This window comes from Apteryx mantelli, chromosome 5 (assembly GCF_036417845.1).
Source record: "Apteryx mantelli isolate bAptMan1 chromosome 5, bAptMan1.hap1, whole genome shotgun sequence".
NCBI lineage: Eukaryota > Metazoa > Chordata > Aves > Apterygiformes > Apterygidae > Apteryx > Apteryx mantelli.
In genome coordinates, this window is record NC_089982.1 from 4,374,276 (window position 1) to 4,390,847 (window position 16,572).

The 16,572-nt window shown below is 40.5% G+C and overlaps 1 protein-coding gene across 4 annotated transcripts in view; it reads left to right on the forward strand.

Moving 5' to 3' along the window:
- The first annotated feature begins 63 nt into the window (after positions 1-63).
- CSGALNACT1 (chondroitin sulfate N-acetylgalactosaminyltransferase 1) overlaps positions 64-16,572 on the forward strand; it is a 57,366-nt gene continuing 40,857 nt past the window's right edge. For 2 of the 4 annotated variants that reach the window (XM_067297355.1, XM_013942537.2), the window contains exon 1: positions 14,871-14,977. The gene's annotated coding sequence lies outside the window, so the exon portion shown is untranslated. Of the gene's footprint in view, positions 80-5,188; positions 5,245-5,723; positions 5,793-14,870; positions 14,978-16,572 lie in introns of those variants that run through there. The other 2 variants (XM_067297353.1, XM_067297354.1) reach the window with 2 other exon arrangements.

Consider the following 16,572-nt stretch of genomic DNA (forward strand, 5'->3'; position numbering starts at 1 on the left):
CGCCGCCGAGGCGGAGGGTGGCGCGCGTGGCGGCCATTTTGGAGGCGGGTGGCGGCGCTGTTGGCCGTTGGCAGTCTGCGTGCGTGTGAGGATGAGGGGGGCCGGGCAGCCGTTGTGGAGTGGGGGCTCGGGGTTTAGCTGCAGCGGTCTGGGATCGCTGGGGGTAATATTTTGGGATCTGGAAGGTTGTGGCTGGCCACAAGGAATTTATTTTTGGAGCTAGGATGGAGGGAAGGGGGGCCTGCCTTTCCCCATTTGCCAGCTGCTATGCTAGGTGATAGGGAACTGTGGCTCAAGAACCCTTCTCCTGGCTCTGAAGATGCTTCAGTGTCATGATCCAACAGTGGTTACAGAACTGCGTTAAGATTGCAGATGTTGCTGTGGGCCACTGCTCTGCTGCAGTGGGTACTGCTGAACATCAAAGCACCCTTTGAAAAATACAAGGCAATATCACCACTGCCTGGGCTTGTGCTGCTCACAGGTTCTTGTAGTACCCAGTACCCAGGTGACCAGCAGCAGATGTCAAGGAAGAGCAAGGCCTTTTTCCACAGACACTCTCCTAGCCTTCAGCAACTCAGAGTTAAGATTTCCTTATAATTGGTACCTTTCAATGATCCGGATATTCTTTGAATGCAAGTGATTACAAGTCTGTCTCTTTGCTTTCTGCTTCTGTTCCTTACCCAGGATGTTCAGTTCCCAGTCTTTTTTCTTGTTGCTTTCTTTGATCACTCCTTTCAGGCAGGCTGTTCATTTCTAGACTAGGCACACTGTAGACTTTGCACCTGGGAACTTCTGTTGATGAAATCCATAAATGCACTTTCTAGGAGATAGTGGGACTATCTATTTAGCAAACAGTTGTAATAGACTCTTACTCTCTGATGGAGGTAAGTTGCTAAGGGACAAGATCTGTTTTGCTGTTATGTTCACTGTGGTATACTTTGCTGCATTCTTTCTGCATTATTGCACAAGGCCCACAAATGCTGATCACTGTACTGGATAATGTGTTCTTATTGGGCAAAGTTGCAACAGATTTTCAGCTGTGGGGCACTGCAGAGTCCTTGGTCTTATATCGTCCCTGAGGTTGAGAATGAAATATCCCATGAGGCTTGGAAACCTGGCTTCTATGCCCCCCTGCACCAGCCCCCTTGCCAATTCCTCCTATTTCCAAAGCCACCACCAGCATTATTTTAGAAGCTTTCTGCCAAGTTTTGGTGAGAATCTTGCTTTTGATTACACACAGCGATGGCCTGTGCTTGGGAGTTGTATGCTGTGTGAAAATCAGCAGCTGTCAGCAAGAGGGACTTGCTAAGCCCCTGCCCTCTGAGGGAGGGAAATGATTCCAGACTGATTCAGCTTACTGCTTCTGTGCAAAAGGGGAAGAGCAGGCCCTTGAACTATTGTCTTTTCATGCAGTAATTCTATTTCTTGCTGCTGAATTAATAAATCCTGGATATGATCCATGGCAAATGATCACAGTAGCAACTATTGTACAAGTGCCTCATTGAAGGCAGTTGACCCTATCAATTTATCAAACAGTGCATGTAGGTTCCTGTTTCTTGCCCCTTTTCTTAGCTCTCCATACACCAGTCAGTTGCAATCTGAAGGAACACAAAGTATGTGATTAGCTTGCCATTCAAAAAGATGACAAAGCCACATCAGAAAGTCTGGTGTCCCTCATACAATAGACACAAGTCACCTCCTCCTCTTCCCCTCCTGCGGTCTAATCTATAAACTGCTGTAGGGTGGCACAGGTCCTTAGGAGAGACCTTATGGTCCTGCAATGCATTGTAAATGCAAGGATGTTAATTAGTAGCTGGTGTGTAGGCCTATCTGGAGCTCTTCTCTTGTGCAGATGTGTAGGTCTAATTTTCAAAATTTGAGTTTTGCCTTGAGAGGCTGAATATGGATAACAATGCTGTGTATTGTGTCTTCAGAAATTGCCAATGACTGATGTGGTTGTTGTTGCTTCCTTTGGGCTTCTTGTGAGGCCAGGATGAAGAAGCTACAAGAGCAAATTGGGTAGCAGTGCATGTCAGAAGCTATTGTTTTTCAAGTGGAGTAGATGTGTGAGGAGTCCTCTGCAAAACTTCCAGTGCAAAGCAGCCCCCAAGACACCAGCTGGTCAGAGAGATGACAGTTTTTGGACTGGTTTCACAAGGAGTCCTAAAAGCAGGAGGTAGCTATATTTAATCCAGTAGGCAAAGTGGGGGGAGTACCTCCAGTGTAATAGGAACATCTCTTTTTTGTGACTATGTTAACTGGACACTTCGTCTTTTTTTTCTTTAAAATCTGTGAATAATCTTTTTTTTTTTTTTAATGAGTACTCGCCCCTCACAGAGATTTGTGGAGTCCTTGTCGCTGCATTTTTTCCTCAAGCAACAGCTGTTTGCTTATCTACTCAGCCCTCCAGGGAAGGAGGAGATGGGAGTGCAAGTTTGACATCATGTAAATAGTGTAGCTTATACCAGGCAAGAAGTCTGAAGGGGACACAGATGTAGGTAGGAGCCACCTGAAGAGGATTCAAGCTTGGAAGAGTAGAGTTAATAGGGGCTTCCATTAAGCATGCCCAACCCCTGGGCTTGGGAAGTAAAACCCTTCACTCTGTGGTAATTTTGAAGATGTAGGAGAGATCTGTCTTGTTTCTTAAGCAAGACATCTGAGTAGTGGCAATATATGTGGTAGATGCAGGCAGCGTAGCAGGGAGCATGTATCCAGTGCAGGGATACATGATCTGCAAGGCAGTATTGCAGACCTTGGCTGCAGTGCACCAAATTGGTTTTGCACCGCCAGTGAGAGGCTCCATTAGGGCAACTGTGACACTGTGGTTGATACAGAAGTGTTCAGAAGGTGATTAAGTTAGCACTGAACAGTGACAGGGGACTTTGAGTGTCATTTTCCACCTCCTAAAATTCTAGATGTAGGTAGAGAGCTAGATAAGCATGAATCCCATTGGTATCCTATGGGCAAGGCCTTGGAGAAGAGGTTAGGTGTTGAGCTAGCTGTGCAGTGAGGTCTGCTGTGTCAAAAACTAGAGGTCAAACCTCATGCAGAGGTTTTTGACCAATTATGTGTCTTTGGGCTTTATGAGGAGCAATTTCTACAGCTAAGTTGTCTGAGCTGCCTGTGCCTGAGAATTTGAGGCTGAGACCAAGTGGCTTGGAGCTGAAAGGCATCTGAGTGGAAGACCAGGAAGAAGAACAAAAGGAGATTGGGAGTCCGAGTACAGAACTGCCCAGGACATTTGGGATCCAACACATATCCCTCTCCATAGACTAGTATCTTGTTAATGACTACATAGATGGCAATGTCAGTACAAGTGTGCGTGTTTCAGCAGATCTAGTGCCTTCTCATGAAGCAACAGAATGGAGATCTGTCTCTACAGTTGTCCATAATATTTCACAGTTAAATCCAAATTCCTGCTTCAAAACATTTTTTGTTTGGCACAATCCACTTCATTTCTGTGATGGCCTAAAGCAGCTTTTATTAATTGACCTAATTTTCACAGAAGCATAAAACAATTTCTGTTGAAAGGAACCTCAAGAGATCATCTGGTCCAGCCACCTGCTCAAAGTATATATAACTGCAAATAACTGCACTTTTATGGTTCTAACATAAACCAAAAATCCATTTCAAGCAGAGAGCAAGTGTGATCAGCTTCCCTCAGGCTGCAATTTCACAGTGATGAGTGGTGGAAAATAGGTGTTTGTAATGGGAAACATTTAGCTAGTCTTATGGGCAGGTATTGCTATTACGAGAAGTGTTAAACTGCTTTCCTAGCCCTTAGGTCTGGGAAACTGAACTGGGTTGTAGTTCTCCTCCACACAGCATAGACAGAGTTATTAATCACCATAATCTCATTTGGCCAGAGTTACACTTACATGGCTGCAGTGACACTGCGGCTGAAGCTCTGAACACAGTGAGTTGTCCAGGTGTGATGAAAGCATAATAAAGCATGCTGATTACAGCTCTGCTTGGTGCACAAAGGGGAGTTTGGATGGAGTGCGTGGGGTTAAAAGCTTAGAAAATACCATCTTTAACTTGTAAATTAGGTGTACTTTACCCAGAAACTTATTCTGCCACATACAAAAACACTTTTTCAAGGAGAAATCAGGTATTTGTAACTTTTTGAGAAAGTCATCCTTTATTGCCTTTATAGTTAGTGAAGCTCAGAATGCAGTTCAACTGGCCAGGTAGAGGCACCTGGATGAGAGCAGGTTGAACTGTGCTCTGAATGCCTTTGCTTAGATCTCTGTTGCTTTTAAGAGGGATGCAGGGTCATTTCCTCAGATGTAGAGAGCTGTATAGTAATTCCCCATATTTGGTAATGAATGTGGTTTTATTCACTTCTAACCAGGCTGCTCAATTTCCTTGTTCGCTTCACAGTAAATACAGTGTTTCAGTCTCTGATGATGTCTTCTGTCATGTAGTGGTTGTTCCCAGGAGACCTGGTTAACTCATCTCTTGTAGCCACAGACTGACAGCCATCCAAGCACTCTGCAGTAAACGCAAAGCAAATCAGCAGCATGTGACTACTGATTTCCTTTAATCAGTAAGTGCTGCTTGGGCTACAATGTCCTGATGGAATCTAGAGGGAATTACATTAGAGACTTCCTCTGTAAGTACGGTGTCTTTCAAAATTACTTTCTAACAGCATGCGGAACAATGTAAGCATAGAGCAGAGTTTTAGCAGACAGTCAGTCATCAACAGCATCCTCTTCTTAAACTCAGGTAACGATCACTAGTTGGAATATGTCTATATTTCCCCCAAGAACATGCATTTCTTATATGTCAATGTCGGTATGTATATGTGTGTAATTACCCTCATCATGTGCAGCAAAACCAGTTGAACTGCATGTTTATAGAAACTGTCCTTCAGAGCGATTGCCTCTTGAAGGGGCATAGCTCATGTAAGAGGAGTGGGACTGTCTCCAGCCAGCCCTGGGAGACGATGCTGAGAGCATATTGAAAAGCTGTCTTCAGCGAAAGCTTGCCAGTTTAACAACTCTGTTCACTGTTCCTATTGCACAGTGAGCTCTTTGACGCAACAGAAAGAGCTGCCTTTTTTTTTTTTTTTTTTTGCTTCCTCTTAAATCCGCCTGGCCAATTTAAAGCTTGTGGATATATTTTCCCCCTCAGGGAAAGCTTATGAGGATTTTCTTTTTTAACAGTTCGTTCTGTGAAACCATTTTTTTTATTGTTTGCTGTTAGAAAATGTTGGAGCTGAACACAAGGCTTTCATTGCAGGTCAGTGGATGAACTCTTGACCAAAGCGTTTAACATTCAAGTGCAGCTTTAGAAAGCACTGTAGTTTGGAAGGAAAAAGCAAGTTAGCGAGGTTGTATCATTTAAGCCCATGTGTGCCTACTACTGGAATAGAAATCTTTTCAGATCTTCAGTGACTGAGTGAGTTCTGCACAGATGAATTTGCCATCTTTATTTTGTAGACAAATGTACCAAATTAATATTTTATTGAAAACAGTGAGATGACATCACATTTCTGTCTATATTATTTAGTTCCTGGATGTCTACACTCCCTCAGCATGTAATAAACCTTACTGGAAATTTTAAGAACAAAGTTTTTCCCTCTTTATTTTGAAAGGATTGTCTTTTTGAGTTATTTTTTTTTTCTTCTTTTCAACACACTTTACTGGAAAACATGTTACTCCTGGGCACATGCTGTCTGCAGGGAAGATAGTTATTTGCTATTTTGTATTTCTTCTTAGATTTCTATAAAGAGAACTAAGAAAGGATGTAGACATATTGTTAATGTCTCTCTCCAAGCTGTATTTGAGGTAAGGCAATCTTCTTTCTCTATCTCAGAAATTAGTATATGAAGTAGATTCTGTATTTTTTTATGTGTATTTACTGAGATTATCCTGTAGCTATTTATTCTTTTTTTCTCTGATTATAAAACATGAATATTTGTCTGTCACAAAACTGTTCCTTGTCTATGCAACACTTAGAATCCTATATTTTTATTTCAACAATATCTGCATCTGCAGATCTGCATGTTTCTATTTGGTGGTGTACCCTAGATTGGGATAATGCTTAAAAATAATGATAAAATGCTTTTATAATTGATTTGGTTTTCTCCTCTGTTATTTTCACATTAAGTGTGTGAGTGAGTGGTTTGCTTGCCCTTGGTAGGCAGTTCTTATGCAAACTTTGTAAAACTGAATTACAAATTGTTTCCACTGTGAATCACTTTCCTTGTAGGATGACTTTTCTGGGAATGTTTTAAGTTAATTGTTTTCAAACATATACAGCGCATTTCTGGTGTATTGTTTATAATAGTACTCAAAATTTTAAAAAAAGCATCTAGAAAAATAGTGATTCCTATCAGGCTGCTTATTTCCTTCTCCACTTAATGTCTTAGTTATGAGAAGTGTATAGCTTTCCAAGCTATTGAGTCATTATTTTGGAGGATCAGTTCAGCTGAAAGGTGTCACTGCAACATTGCCCATATACAACCGTGCTGAAAATGGAATTTGTATCAGATACCACTGTTAGTGGCTTATGATTATTGTCTGGTGAATTAGAAAATATTATTTTTTGTTTCTTTTCAAGCAATTTAAGATGTTGAGATTCCAGGGAGATAGATTTTTCTTCTACTAGTTTCTGTGGTAAGATTCCCATTTTTATAACTCAAGATTTTGACAGATGCCTTCTGTCATTTTAGCACTATTTAAATCAATCCCTCTGAATCTTTGTGGCATCTCTTACAAGGAGAAGTTTGTTTTAAGGCAGGCATGCTGTACTGCAGATCCAGAAACCTTTTTGATTTAGAAAATCATTCTAAATCTCTCTTGTTTGGTTCCTCACATCTCTGAAACAATTTTCTGTTTGAATTCCAAATGGTGTTGGGTCCATTCAAGAGATCTGTCTTTCACTGTTTTGTCAAGAGTTTTTTTGTTTAGGATGTGTTAGGGGTATGAGGTAGAGTTACAAAACTACAATGAACTGTTTTTAAACTTACAGAGTAAAGCATTTACTCCTATAAGTATTTATAATGTGCTCACATGAATAAAATCATTAAAAGGTGGTTTTAAAACATATTAAGGCTTAACTTTCTTTATTTGACATCACACCAAATCTTAGCATTTTCTGTCATCTATTTGTGGGAGTTACAAATCCATATCCTGTCAAAGTGCAAATACACAACTTAGGCCTGCAACTGGTTGTCTACTTTAAAAAAAACAAACAAACAAACCTTGTTCGCTACCATGGAAATTATCTCAACTTGAATTTGTCTTTAAAATCTAAAAATGAAGCAATATTATGCCATCATAACACATTTTCTGAAAGGTATTCTCAACAAATGAGGTACCATCTCTCACCCACCATTGCTGGCAGAGGGTGTATTAGGCTGCATTCCTTTCCTTCTGCTCTCCAGTTTGTGAGGTAGTCAGTCCTGTTTCTCAAAGGGGATCTCATATGTAACACTGATATGCTGACATTTCTACTGGCTTGACTTTGCCGGAGAGCATGAATGGGGAAGGTGCATAAATAATGCAGGCCTTCCAAAGCCCGCCTTGCTGTATTCCTGGGGATCTTTGGGACTGGAGTGTTCACTGCGATATCTTGCTCAATTCCAGCCTTTTTGCTTACCAGTGGTCACTGGAAGGTATTTCTGTTCCTCCTGATGTTTATGGTGCCAGTTTTCTATCTGGCCAATGCAGCAGAGTTTGTGGCTTGTTTTGTTTCTCCTTGACTGCAGTGAACAGTGTCAGATTTCATTACCCCAGTTTCCTGGTTTATGGATTTGCCATGCCCTTAGTTAGGAAAGGCGAATTGTTGTCTAGTTACCCTAAATCACACGCAACTCAAGCCAGGTTAAGAGTAAATATAGTAACAACATTTATTCATAACAGCTAAAGTAGGCAACACACTTAGAAACATTTATGGAAGATATATATGAAGAATTGAAAGGGAAATGCATTTAATCCTTTTATACTAGCTTATATTATGAAGGTTTCTTTGCCCTGTCCCGCTGATTTGATCCTCTTCTGACAAGATGTTCTTGTTTGCACATAGCTTACACTTCAGGTTGCATCTCTTGGAAAGAGGTTTTTCATGAGCCTCCATGAGATACCTCTCTGATGAAAGAAATCTTCATCAAACCACATCTTTCGGAGCATACCTCAGGTAATTTTTAGATTCTTGAAGAACCTCTCATTTCTTATAGCCAATATCCTTTTCAATGTTTTTTGGACAGTGCAGTTGTAGTCTTTCATCCCAAAACCCATTTTGTGCCTGTCTTATCCAGGACAAGTTCTCACCATTGTATTTAATTTATTTCATGTTCTTTGACACAGAAAGATCTCTTTAGTATTGTATGTGTCACCTTCTGTACTTGACTGGCTAGTTTACCTCACCTCTCTTTAGGACACGTGGTTCAATGAAAAATGTCTTTCAGGTTGGGCCTTGTTCTGCACCAATGAATATAGTAACATAATGTTATGCAGAACTCTGACTGGTTTTTGCCTGACACCAAAAACAATGGCAACTCACAATGCATTAGGAGCGACTGGTTCCTAAGCATGATCACTGTGCATGACTACCAGGTCTTGTAGTCTGTGTACTTCAGTCTTTGAAGAAGTTGTACTCTGACGCTACAAGGACAGAAACCTTACTCCCTTGATAGGGTTCTGATGGGAAAGGCCAACCTGGTAGGGTTTGAAGCAGAGAGATATGGCTGGACCCAAATGTGCTACACAGCTGATCCCAGATGGGTGATCAGCTAGGCCTGATTAAGATTTTCTCTTTAGGGCTTTGGTTCTGGTTGTTCAGTGTCGTGGTATGAAAAAGTTCTCAGTGTTTATTTTCAAACAAAACCTGTAACCATCTCTTCTGAAGACAGGGCATTTCTTCCATTACAGGGCAAACCACTTTTCTTGGAGAAAATAGAGCTGCCCCTACCAGCAGGGTGGTCAAACAGCAGCTGCTTTGGAATGAATGGTGTGAGTCAGGTTGCCATATTTAACTTGAGAGGGAAGGTCATGTAGGGAGATGAGGGGAAATGCAGAAAGGATACATTCTGGGAAATAGTATAGATAGGACACATGAGATAGAAGGCTGGTCAGCAGAAAACAGTGCAGAGCTGTGTGTTGCTGTAAAGGATGGACCCACCGAAGGAGGTGACAGGATAGAAGATTTGTAGGACACGGAAACTGAAGAGTTTCAGCACCAAATAAATGGATCTAAGGGACAACTGGCAAACTGCTTTCCCCTTAACTATTTAGGATGCAAATATTTGATACAGTTTGCCTTGTCATGTGTGCATTTGTGACAGACTGTGCAACTGCAGTCTCTGTGAGGGCCTCTCAGCACCGTTACAATATTGCATATAAGGAGTTATGTCTGAAGTCATGTCTTGGTCTGAAGAGAGGCCTTTGGCAGAATGCCATGAAGCTGGAGGGCTTGGTGAACCCTGGTGATTTAGCTCATTCATATAGTTGTGTGGGAACCTTTCATTAGGACTTGATTGCTTTTAGGCTCAAGAATAAAGACTTTGATAAAAAATACTGTACACTGAATATCTCCTACAGTTTCCAGGGAGCTTAAACAGCTCCATGGCAGTTGCCAACATCTGCTTCAAGAAATGTCATGAGTATGTTGATCAAGCTGAAAGTACTTTATTCCTTGTGTTATACCTTAGCTGCAGCAAAGCATCAAAAGGTAGGGCCTTAATAACAATTTTCTACTCTTAGGTTTGTTAACTACTCATTCAGGCCACAGCCATAGATAGTAACTGGTCCAGGGGGCAGTGAGCGTTTCTTGTTTCTCATCTTCATTGGGAAACACAGACATGGCAGCCTGTTCTTTCAGGCACTGTGCCTGGAATTCTTGATTGTGATATTCTTCCTATGGACACGTGCTGACAAGTCTCCAATGATGGGTGGGCATCAGAGAAATTAATGATGAGACTGTAGAGGCTTTGTTGGCCTATTTTGCTTTTTTTCCAAAAATACTCATTTTGAGTCTCAGCTTTGAAGGATCAGCAGTGCAACCACTTTTAACTATGTTTAACTTCTTGACTGACAAAAAGCATTGTGAACTATTTAAATTTCCTCCGTGGAATGTCAAAAGAAAACCCAGACCACATATCTTCTTCCCTTCACTGGAACCTAAGGAAGAAATGTAATGAGCTGTTCTGCAAAATTAGTATTTCTTCCCTCCTATGTTCTGTGTTGTACTGAGAACAATAGCTATTTTTTTATAAAGGCAGGAGCTTTGCTCCTTTTCAGATTCAGAACAGTTACAGTTCTGGATTCTGTTCTTTTTTGGTTCGTCATCAACAGCTTTATATATTTTAGATTAGATAGTAAGATGCTAACACTTTGTTCCATGCCAAGCACTGTCAAAGCCCATAGGAGTGTTGTTAAGAGTACATTGCCATCAAGCATCATTCACATCTTCAAAGTTTGCCCTAAACTCTTCAAAGTTACACTTCTGCTGTCCCCTTGATCACGCTGTTGTTGAAACCAGCATGCCATTCTGCCAACTTAATGCGTGGCCTACTCCCAGCCCAAGAGAAGGGGCTTGCAGAGGTGGTGCTATTAATGAAGGAGGAACAACTGGATTGCATGAAGTAACTCAGGCATCCAAGTAAGTTCATTTTTGCTAATGGTGTCTGTGAGCTAGATTGGGCAAAATCTAGCAAAGAAGGTGGGGAGGGGACAGTAGAAAAAACTTTGCAGGAAGTTTTCACCTTCATTAGCAAGTAGATAGAAGAGATGATAGCTTTCATTTCTATGTCTGTTCCTGTGATGAAGTGCGCTACCTCTCCTTTTACATGAATAGACATAGTCTTCATGTTGTGTTGCCTTGATAACAGAGAAACATAAACCAGCCGCTTGGACATGTGCATCACCCACCTATTCAGAAATGAAAGAATGTCAAAAAAGTGTTTAAAAACTCTACTGAAGTGAAATCATTGGGGAAGAAAAATCGTTCTTCCTTTTTCCTCTCCATTATGTGACTCAAAGTGGTACTGCAAATTACTGGCAAGAAGAAATGGAACAATATGCACTCCAGCAATCTTGGAATAGTGTGCAAAGACCCCTGGGAATTGTTTCTGCTGGAGAGGGCTGAAGCAGCAGTAGGTTTCTGGCTTGCTATTTCTGAGAGACTTTTTTTTGTAAAGCTAAAGCTATAAATAGTTGACAAATCTTAAGTCGAATAGTTCTCCAGTTCCTCTCCAGTATGAGAAATTGGACCAAGATTTATCTGGCCCACAGCCAGATATCAGTAATAATCAGCTGTTTAGAATGCTTTTCAGATTTCGGTGTAATTCTCTAGCATTCCTGTTTTACGTGTAGTGAAATGACTTATCAAGGGCCTGTCCAGCAGGCCAGTGGCAGAACCAGGAACAGGACTTGTTTCCTACATTTCATCTCAGAGCTCTGCCTGCTAGATTATATGCTATTGCATAGTCATATTTAGGAATTAGAATAGCTTGATTTTTCAAGACTGTTGAGCCATCTGTAGCTCCGCCTGGTTTAGACAGAGTCTAGTAAGTCACTGCTTTGGAATGTAAGGTCGATTAAGAACTGTGGGATAAAATACTCAAAGCACAGGAGTGATTGAGTATCAAAAGGGCCCCCAGACACATGCACTAAAGCAGACAGCTTCAGTGGCTTTCAGATGTTACTCTGCCCAGCTGCTTGTCATCAGTTTGTGCTTTCACTCGCATCTTGTGCTGGGATGTGAATTGTGAAAAGTGAGGAGAGGTTGTCACCTGTACTGTCATCTCTGCTACCAGTGTGATAGTTTCACTCCATCTGGGAGGGCTTCTGAGGCAGAACATGAAGTACAGTTCAGTCTTTAAAATGCAGTTTTGGTCCTTACATAATTTAAGATTTTTTTTGAATGTTTTTCCATATGAATTTACTTCAGAGAAGATACCTGTGAAAGTGCTGGCCATGCTGATCACAACATAATTAGATGATGTTGCCTGTGCATGAGATCAGTGGTAATCAGTCTGTGTCAGAACAAAGGGGCTTCCGGTTGTGAAGGATGCATTGTGTGCATTTTTAGTTTTATCTTTTTTTAAACCAATCTTATGAACCTCTGAACGGGCTGTTAGATTTCAACTTATCCAGTCCAGAGAATGTTGTCCTTAGTCTCTCCTATTGTGTCCATGTTTGGGATCTTTGCCATCATGTATCCAACAGCTGATGTTTCCTTGACATTTAGGATGAACGCACTGGTACTGACATCCTTAATAGCAGGAAACTTTAGGAGTCATACTGATTCAGAAAGGAGAAGCTTTACCCTGGAATATAAAATGTTTTTTTCCATGCATACTTTTAATGTGGAGCAGGTGCCTAAGAAAACCACTTCTTTTCAGTTTGACTATTCTGAAGATAGATGTTACAGCTTTGGAACACCCTTTTTACAGGAAACTTTTTATTATTTTATTTGCAAGAGGGTGAAGCTGCTTCATTTCAGAGAAGGGATTTTAAATTAACTTCTGGAAAACTTGTATAAAGCTATTGGTAAGACACGATACTGTGTATTCTGAAACAAGTTATCTACGCCTGTTTTCCCTCATCAAATTGCTATTAGATAAAAAAAATTCTGAAGAGAATATATAACACATCAGAACATGGATTCAAATTGTAGCAAATTAAAACTCAGAGAAATAGAAATATTTTCGATTAATCCATTTATTATGGAAGTGCTGTTTATTAGCTTAGAAGCCTATGTGGAAATTTGTTTGAGTCACAGCAATAGAAAACAGCCTAAAGAAAACATCACTTATCTTCCAGTTTGCAGGGCAGTGGAAGGTGATATTATGGGATAAATGGCAGTGGTGAGATCCTGAAGTTTTCTCACACTTGACTGAACCAAGAATATGTATTTATGAATGAATTAATAAACTATTCCACAAATATCCCAGCTTTCTGTGAGAATTTTTCAGGAAATGAAAAGCGCTTATGTAATGTTAAAGGAATGAAAGGAAAATTTCTTAGCAGTAGAGAAGGGAAAATAATGCTTCACTCTAAAATCCTCAAGAACTAACTTTACCAAGAAGCTAGTTCATTTTAATTGTAAAACACCAGCTATGAAGGTGTGTTCTGAGAACATATCTTGGAACCCTGTAAGAGTCTTATAATGAGATAGCGACCCTAGTTTTTAGATGCAGCCAAAAAGCATTTTAGAACCATGCATGTATGTACATTTGCATTTGTCCAAATACAGCTTTAATTTGATTTTCCTCCCTTGGTTCTGGGTCTGCCCATTGCTACAAGAGCCAGGTAGAAGAAGCTGAAGAAGGTTGCTGTAACATCCCTTGTTTGCCAGTAATTCCAGGGAGCAATATATGTGCCAAGAATGCTGAAGCTATATGAGATGCCTGAATGTGCGCTGTATTCCAGCTTCAGGGAGTATGTGTGAAGCAGACTGGTTCTGTCTCACTAGAAGTGCCTCTTATGCTGGGGTGATGAGTTATCTGTGGTTAGCACAGGTGGACTAGTGAGCCACATCCAAGGAAAATGTAGGGTTTTTAAGAGATTTAAGGGAGGTATGTAACAGATTTTTTCAGATTAGTGTAGGTGTGTAATTTTCTTATCCTCTTTGCAGATCATTTGCGTGAGTTGGTGAAAACAGGCTCATCTGGCAGTAAAGCTTTTTGTTTTTGTAGAATGGCTATCCATTTTTTACACATTGATTAGAATCCTTTTGTCTTTGAACCATTAAAAAGATCAGCACTTCTCTGTCCAAGTCAAAAAACCTTGGCTGGAAACTGCTTAGTTATCTGTTGTAACCCTGTTAAACCTCAACAGCAAAGGAGACACAAAGGTCTAGATTAGAGTTAGGAGTTAGGGTCTAATGAGTTCTTAGTGTCACCTCTTTTTGAGGATGACAGTCTATAAGAACTTTTGAAAAGGTTTCTGCTTTTCTGCTGAAACCCTCGGGATTTTAGTGAAGTAACCCTTATTTGTTTTTAACTCTGAGCCCTGATATGAAGGATTTTGCATTTGTATGGTATAACAGTAAGATTTTACTTTCAGGCAACCCCAGGATATTCTTTACGTGGACCACATATTCCTCTTTTGTATTGGTCTAGGATTTCCAATGATTTCCATATTCATTGAGCTCCATAACTACACAGCCAATTGAAACTGGCAAGCTGCTCAATGTCTTTTCCACTGCAGGAGTAATTTAATCAGGGAGCGCCTGCATTATTTTCTCAGAGAGCAGAGCTGTGCATGCCAGGTAATCTGCAACAGGATCTAGCATTTTTAATAAAAAGGATTAGACATTTTGTGCCATTTTTTTGCTTCTGCAGCTTGTAGCACAGCTAATGGTATGGTCTTGATGTCTTTTCTAATATGCGTGTTTCAATTATGATCAGTTAGAACAGGTTTAGAAGGGAGGATCGATAAGTTATGGGACTGTATATACAACATATGAGACTGAGTTTTGAAGCTATGGGTCCTGCACTCTAGTGGAGATAACCTAATCACTGTGGTATTTGCTATACTGAGGTGCTGGTACTCATAGAGGAGATTTAAGTCTCTTCTTTAGCTTTGACTCCTTTGACTAGGAGTTCCATCCTAGAGTTAAAAAATCTTTCTGACAAAAGTTTGATACTGGTACCTTCCCACAGAAATTTTTCAGATTTTATAAAACAGTTGGCAAGGGCTGGGCAAAGGTAAAAGTCTCTTGCTGTCAAGGGGTGTCCAAGGTAAGTGCAAGCCCTTTTTCAGGGTGACTGTAGGGAGAGGGAAGGTGGGGGTGGGACAGGTTACAAAGTCCTGCTGTGTTAGGTTGCCATGCTGTGCTCCTTTCTTTCTGCTGAACGCTATTATTTGGGTAAATGTAAGCTTAAGGTGACAACTGTGTTTTTCTGTTGAATCTTTGGTCCAGATTCTCAGCTGTTGGGAACTGATTTTATGTTGGTGGAATTACCCTCTGTCAGCTGAGCGTCAAGACAACCAGGAGTGCCCCTGCAAAACTTTCCTCCTCAGTAAGACTTTCCTACTTCTTGTAAGAGTTTTGTTTTCACCTTTATTTTTTCTTTAAAAAAAAATGCTGTGAATTCAGAGGAACTAGAGGCAAGCTGTGGCCACAGTTCCTCTCATGTGAGTATACACCATCATTAAGGTTTTGTGATACAGTAATCTGACTAGTAAGGAAGTCTAACTGACATTTGAATCTGACTTTCAGTGGCATATTAAAAGCTTTCATGTTGGTATAGGCCTCTCTGCTTTCTTGTTCTCTCACTGCAGTTGTCATGGGCTCTAGTCTTGGTACTTTTTTTTCCCATTCATATCTGAAGTAAGTAGGCTTTCTGTTGTGTATGTCTGTGATAAAGTACTTGGTGGGGAGGGGAAAAAACTCCCTCTGTAGGGTTTAATATTTGACATAGAGATTTTGGAGAAGTAGTATTCCACATATAAAAAATAATGCTAGTTCTTACACAGCTAGGGTTGAATTTATATTGTCAGATTTCAGATGGCTTTAAGTTCAGTGTCTAGTTTAAGTTACTTGACAGGGTTTCCATGATAGTGAAGAGAAGAAGCTGCAGCAAGTGATTTCAACCTATATTCATATCCCACTTCTGATTTCTTTCATCTTATCTCAAAGCATAATTACAGTGGATGTTATCGTTATTGTCTCTGCTACAGTTGGAAATATCAAGGCATGGAGAGGGAGAATGACTTGCACAAGGTCGTCTAGATATTGCTTCAAGCTTGTAACAGGAAGGAGAATTTGCTTGCATAGGCTGGTATTCAGTCCTGTAACATAATCACATATTTACCTCTCATCTACCAATTGATCAAGACTGTCTTCCAGACCAGTTTACAGACCCTTTTGCCCTGGGAAAGATGTGGCAACCTGCACATGGTAACCCAGAAAGTTCAGTAGTGTTTTGGAAAGTTTCTGAGACGCTGCACTTCAGTCGCTTCAATGCAGTGAGCGAGCTTTTTCTATTTCTTATGAGGTCCTTTTGTGTTTACTCACTCACATAAGGCTTGTTTAAAGAGGGGTTTATTTCCAAATGAGAGGAACTGTAGTGTAACCTTTGCATGCTGAAAGACACAACTCTTGAGTCACTGCTCCTATGCTTAGGCTATGTACTTTCTACTTAACTTTTAGGTCGCTCTCTCTGAACCAATTAGCATTGTCAGTAGTAGGTCAAGGCAAGCATTTCAGATCTCTTTGGACTGAATCAACAAAGCATTGAGTATTTTTGATCTGAAGTGAGAAAAGCAGAGAATTATTCCCAGTTTATTTGATTTTTTTTTTCTTCCTCTTCTTCTTCTATTACATAGGACAGTTTCCTTTAAGTTATGCCTTTTCACTGGCTAAATATTTAACTCTTGTCCTCAGCACACTGTGTCTTTTTTCTTAATTTTGATTTTGTTATTAGATCCAGATTGAAATGAACTTTTCACTTTGGCCATTCAGTGGGTTTCAAGACAGAGGGAGGGATTTCAGCATTGCATTGTTGGTTTTCAAATCAGAAAGAAGCTAGGACGTGGCAACTTTTCAGTAGAGAGTGTCAGAATTCACAGTGAGAAAAAAAAGGCCGCTGGCTCCATGATGTGGTGCCAAAGT